General features: G+C 49.4%; 1 long non-coding RNA gene across 1 annotated transcript; it reads right to left on the reverse strand.

Moving 5' to 3' along the window:
- Positions 1 to 3,910: 3,910 nt before the first annotated feature.
- Positions 3,911 to 5,787, reverse strand: LOC103347935 (uncharacterized). Its single transcript, XR_016236396.1, has 3 exons — positions 5,464 to 5,787; positions 5,084 to 5,127; positions 3,911 to 4,574 (listed from the first exon to the last, which is right to left on the reverse strand). It is a non-coding gene; the product is annotated as an uncharacterized LOC103347935 (long non-coding RNA).
- Between the last annotated feature and the right edge of the window lie 687 nt (positions 5,788 to 6,474).

Raw genomic sequence — 6,474 nt, forward strand, 5'->3', positions numbered from 1 at the left:
AGGCGCACCTGGGTTGAAACGGGGCACTGTCCTTCCGTGTGAGCCAGCTCACCCTCGGCTTCCCCCTCTGTCCGTTGAGGATGGTCACTCCTGCCCCAGAGGGCCAGTTTGTAAAATCAAGTAAAATGAAATCGGTCACAGCCCATCTCGATCAACTGCCGCTGGCCATCTTTAGGAATATGAATTTCACAGCGGGCAGAAAGGCAATCAGAGGAACCACAAGATCACAGAGATCTGGATCAAAGCAGGACGCTGGATCACTGGACCCCGCCCGCCCAGTGCGCTGGCTCTGACCCTCGTCCTTTTCTACCCTCTCCCGCCCCTGCAGAACCTAGCCTTGGAAAGGCTGGAGGTGGAGGAGACCAAGTAGCACCAGATGGCCATTACGTTGCCAGAGCCCGAATTCCTGTTCCTGATACCCCCAACTCCACCCGGATTTCCCTCCCTAAATGATGTTGGGCAGAACTCAGTTCCCCTGTCTGTACAGTGGTTCCCCGCAGAACCTGGCGATTTGAAGGTCCCTCAAGCCCAGGGGCTCTGCACAGGGTCCCTCCCCTGTCCTCTCCCCTCTCTTCTGGTCACCCCCAGCCAAGACCAGCAAGCCTCGGAGAGCCCGCGCCGCGGCGCCTACCGCAAAACCTTCTCCCGCCGCGTCCCGTGACCTTGACGCCACGGGCAATCCCCGCACCGGACCCCTTATCTAAATAGGGCAGTAAATCAAGGCCCTGTCAGGGCCCGGGTAATTACAGGAACTCCATAAAAAGGCCCGGGCCGGCCGCCTGTTTATATTAGCGCGGTGTAAAATATTCTCGCTGTCTTGGGGAATCGCGTCGCGCAGTAACGCGCCATAAATCAGCCCGCGGGCCATTTACCCCGCAGCTTGAGCGCGCAAATCCCTTAAACATTTCTCGGCCGAATCCAAAGAGCGTCTAGGACTTTCCAGTCTGGTCCTGGCCTGCTCCTCGAAGCTGGGGGACGGTCGGGGGCAGGGGGCGGATTTCTCCTGGAAGCTCATAGGATGAGAAGTTTCCTACCTTTCACGAATACAGGAGAGTAGGAAGTTTATTGAGCGAGTGCCGGGAGTTACTTTGTAAGTAGATGCTCAGAGAGGGGAAGCGACTTCCTTAAGGGCACAACAGCAGGCGAATAGCAGAAGAGCTGGAGCTAGGCTTTTTTTTTTTTTTTGTATTTATTATTGCTGTGGTATAGGAGGTTAAGTTTCACCTGCAGTGCCAGCATCCTATGTAGACCCTATGTGGACCTGTGTGGTTCAAGTCCTGACTGCTCCACTTTGGATCCACCTCCCTGCTGATTCAGCTGGGAAAATAGTGGAGGATGGCCCAAGTGCTTGGGCCTCTGTACTCACATGGAAGACCGGAAAGAAGCTCCTGGCTTCAACTTTTCCAGCCCCAACCTTTGGGCCATTTGGGGAGTGAACCAGCCCAGCAGATGAAAGATCTCTAAATAAATAAATCTTTTTTAAAAGATTTATTTGTTTATTTGAAAGGCAGAGTGAAAAAGAGGGAGGGAGAGATAGAGATTTATAGAGAGATCTTCCATTTGCTGTTTCTTTCCTCAAATGGCCCAAACAGCCTACTGGGGCTGGGTTGGGCCAGGCTAAGCTGGGAGCTGGGAACTCCATCCAAGTCTCCAACTAAGGTGGCAGGCACTCAAATACTTGAGCCATCATCTGCTGCCTTCCCCAGGCACATTAGCAGGAAGCTGGACGGGAAACAGAGCAGCTGGGACTCTGGTATCATAAGATGCTTGTGTCATAAACCGTAGCTTAACCCACTGCACCCCAATGCCAAACCCAACCCCAAGACTAGACCTTTAGAGGGAGCTGGGATTGGCAATAGCCTCTGTCTCATCCTGATCGCTCCTTTCCTGGAATGAGGAGCCATCTGGTTAGAGTATCCAAGTTTGAAGCTTAGGGTTCTTGAGTTTCCTGCGACTGTGCATGAAGAAATGTGTGACTTTTTTGTGTGCAACAGGGGCCTCTGATTTCTTGTGCTGTCCCCTTATTTTACAGGTGCAAAGCAAGCACAGGGGATGAGAAGAGACTTGACCAAGGGCACACAGCTAAGAATCTCTAAAAGAATCCATGTCTCTAACAGAATCCATGCTGGTCTATCCCTCTCCTGCCTCCACTGAGAGGGAGAAAATTCATGCGTGTTTGTGGGGTGGGAGGGGGGTTGTGGTGGAAGGTGAGATTATATCCACTTTTTGGTTTCTAATAGTCTCAAAAAAAGTTATCTATTTAAGGCAAATCTCTTGCTGCCCATTGTCTAATGAGTAACGTAATTCAAACTTATGAAAACAGAAGATTAAATTGTCCATGTCTTCCCTCCAGATTTGGAGCAGAAAATTCAAGGGAGAATTAAACATGTATGTGTTTTCTCCCCTTTTTTTCTGCCTTCCTCCCCCCCACCCCACCTTTCCGAAGTCTGTAAATGACAATGTGTTTACACAAGTTTTTATGTCGTCTGAGCTTCGTCCCGGCTCCGTTTCCTCCTCTGTGTATTTTCCGCACAGAGAGATGTCTGCTTCGGGACACATTCAACCTAAACAGAACCCCGTCTGATTGGAAAATGTATTTATTTGAAAAATCGTAACTCACGGTTTTGGTGAAAACGGCCCCCAAATTTATGGGATTGCTTGGGGCGCGGCAGTTGTAAATCAAAAAGTACTCGCTCCCCCCTCCCCCGCCTCATCCTGGAGCAGTTGGGGTCAGCGTTTCCCCAGCACCCAAAGGCCGGTCTCCTCCCAGGCACTCTGCAGCCCCACAAGAGCCTTTGGGCTCCAGTCCCTTGCAGTGGACAGTGAGCTGCGCCTAGCAGGCAGGTGGATTTCACTCTGATTGTTCCACCCTGTCTGCTGCCTGTCAGGGCAATTTCATGCTGGTCAGCTTCACAGTGATCAGTATAAGGTGAACAGTTAGCCAGGTTCTGCTGTGCGCCAGTCTGTTTTAGATGTATGGGGATTATTTTTGTTAGTTGCAGGCCCATTAGTTTCATAGTGCACAGGTCCCCAAGCCACTGATCAGTTGTGTGCGGAGCTGTTTTATGCCAAGGGGTTTATCCCTGGTGTGAAGGTCAATTTCACTGCCAGATGTTGCTTCCCAGGTTAGGGGAATTTTTTTCCCCTTTCTCCATCTGATCAGAATTCTGCGGCAAAGGTTGAATAAACCCACTTCACTTATTTCCTGGATCCTGGGGGCAGCCAACCCCAGCTGAGGAACTGGGAATGTGTAAGGACCAACACCTGGCCACACAGGTGGGGAGTCCTGCCCAGTGCCATGGCCCTTCACAAGCAACCCCTGGGGTCTACTTTGTCCCACAGGTGCACAGCTGAGCCACACACATCTCTCTATGTAACCATGGATCTTGTTCTTCTTTGGCAAGTCCTCATGGGGAACATGGCAAGCTGGCCGCTCCTGCTGTCTCCAGGATGGCTTCTGCCTTTTTCTTTCTAGTAGGCTAAGGAGTCTGCAGGGAGCCGCGCGGTTCTGACTGCGGCAGGAAGGCAGTGTGAGAGCCAAGTCTCGTCCCAGCCCACAGCTCCGTGCGGGTGCCTGCCTGTTAAGCCCATTCGCTGGCCAGACCCCTCAGCCACCACCTGCCAGGAGTGATCTATACTCAGTAGCATTTGTTTCAAAGAAATGCAATAAATTTGGGTAAAGAAAAGCCAGTCAGGTCGCCCCGGTCCGGGGAGAGATGAAGAGCTGATGTGAGGTAGAATGAACCAGTGTTGGAGGGGAGAGGGTCTTCCCTCCCTCTGCCCTCCCCCTTCAAACTTGGGGTTTGTGCAGAGTAAGTGGCTTTGCTCTTAAAGACCGTGGGATCCACACCATCTCCACTGACCGACCAGATCAAGACAGACTTCTACATTTATTTTTAATATTGTAAATATGTTTATTGATATGAATTAACAACCTCAGCAAGTATGTGGTATACATCTTGGGAAATGCACCCTTGTCAAAGCCAGATTGTTTACAGGAATCCCAGTGTTTCCAGCAGTGCACTGGGGCATACATCAGCAGCTAGCTGCACGTGATGGTGAAAGTTCTGTGCTCTTCAACCCTTCCCTTCTGTGCACGGGCTCGCCACAAGAGTCTGGGGGGAAGAAGCTGTCCGTATTAGTCTTATTACTGTAAATGGGGCCAGGCTACATCCGTCATCTTTCCCATAACCGTCAATTGTAAACATACTTTAAAAGAGAAAAACAACAACGGGATTTAATGTTACCACTGGGAAAATGCTTAGCCCTGCACTTGCTGGTGAATTGGCAGGCTCTCTCCTATCCTTTGGGAGGGAAGTTAAGTGCTCCGTGTGTTTTGCTTTTTCCATTGAACTTCTAAATTTCTCAGGGGTCTTCTTTTGTCTCTTTTGTTTCATGAGCGAAGTCCTTTGTTAACGTGTCAAGGATGGATAAAAGTACAGTGGTTGCGAAAGGACAGGGGAGTGGAGTGCAAGCTTGGCAAACTGAGTCTCGATCTTTTTTGTTGTCGTTACCAATCTTCCTACAGCCTGCTTTCTGCCTTATCGTTTCTTCTGCTGCAGCCCAGTTTTGCTCTGGAATAAGGAGATGAGAAGATAAGGGAGTGATGGAAAAACCAGGAATCAGACCAAAAAAAAAAAAAAAAAAAAAAAAAAAGGAGAGAGGCACAAAAGAGGCATGAAAGGAGAGAGCTTCACTTTGGTTTTTACACCATCATCAAATACCATGGCGGGCTCCCTCCCAGAAAGCCCAGGTTTAAACACCTCTTCCCCGTGTGAACGAACCCCTGGCCACACACACATCCATCACCTCACCCATGCACCCCAGCAGACACCAGATTGTCTGCATTCACTTCCTAAAACCCACCCAGTGCGTGACGTAAAACACAAGAAGTCACAGTGAAACCCAACCCTAAACTCAAACCAACTGCTGGCGGTTATTAAATTCATTTTCATCCATGCAAGCAATGCTCCCAGAAAGTCTATTAAAAAAAAAAAAAAGAGGGACAAAAACCAAAGGTGGCATGGGAAGAGAGATCAGAAAGAAAAGCCCCAGAAACCAGAGCAGAAATTAATTCAATTACCTCTTCTCCCCTGCCATAAATTCCACAGAGGAAATCGAATCTTTCTGTGCATGTGTATAAAAACCAATCAGTCTAGTGAGCTCGCCAAAACCCATTATGTCTCAAACTGGGTATCCTAATTGAATGAATCTGAGTGTAGCAGGCGACCAGGCGTCCGTGGAACCAGGTTTTTCCAAGGGCGCTTGCCACGGAGCCAGAGAGGATAAACACTGGTTGGAAGCACACACATGCTCATCAGCTTGCTTGCGGAGAAGGGGACCCGCTCTGAGCCCGGGGGAGAGTCGTGGAGCCCTGCACTGGCAGATGCATCCTAACATTTTGCGTCAGATTGTAATGGAATATTTCTCGTAAACAGCCAAGTGTCTCTCCCAGCCACTCACCTGACATGTTTTTTGTTGTTTAGCTTCAGATCTGACAGATGATGATAACCTGGAAAAGAGAAAGGTTACACATGCTAGGGCTGTGGGGCTGGCCAGTGTAAAGAGCTCAAGAATGAGGACAGGGCTGTGATTTGTAGGGCCGGGAAGGAGCCGTTATGCAACCCGAAGCAGAGCAGGGCGGCTGGGAGAGGCGGCTGCCGAGCGTGAGCGGGAGGGGAGCACGGCTCAGGCACCAGTACGCGGGGCGGCTTTCGGCTGCGGAATGTGCCACTTGCTTTGCATTTCATTTTGTTCGTTGCGAGTGCCCCCCGCCCCATCCCCCTTTCCCCTCTCCCACTCCCTCCCTAGCGCCCTCCTCTCTGATTTATAGCACCTGTTAAAAACACATAATGGATGCAATTAGCTGTGGCACTAGAGGAAAAAGGTAGGAGTTGACTTTATTCCAATGAAAGATAAATGTGTTTGTTTTCATTAACTTAGTTCATTAATTTGAGTTTCTGGGACCAATTTTAAAAAATGATTGCTGCTTTCTTTGCCACATGGGAATCAGCCGAATAGGTGTTGGTTCTCAGAGTTTAGTGGGTGTCACGTTCCCAGTGGGGCGGGAACTTGTGTTTCAAATGCAGGGTTTTCTGTAGGTGACGGGTAAGCAAAGGATGGCAGTTTCATTAAGGCTGGACAGCAGTTTCTGATGCAGGAACGACGCTTTGAGAATAGGACTTGTTTGGAGGTAGTAGTAGGTACTCAAGTGTAACGTCTTTACAGATGAACATCCTTCTGTCTTTACTGGCCTGCTCCCAGCACCAGCGCATATCTGCACATAGAAGGGACTCAAGAAAATACTCCGCAAAAGAAAGAATTGGTGAAAATAAGCTGTGGGATAAGACGACTTCTTAAGTCCCCACTAACCCCTGTAATCTATTTTTTTTTTTTTTAATTCTCAGCTCTGGGGAAAAAATGTAATTGCACAAACTCAGATGCATTTGTCACTTGGACCCTTGACATTCGAAC

This window comes from Oryctolagus cuniculus, chromosome 6 (genome assembly GCF_051225735.1).
Source record: "Oryctolagus cuniculus isolate XC-2025 breed Fujian yellow rabbit chromosome 6, ASM5122573v1, whole genome shotgun sequence".
Taxonomy (NCBI): Eukaryota; Metazoa; Chordata; class Mammalia; order Lagomorpha; family Leporidae; genus Oryctolagus; species Oryctolagus cuniculus.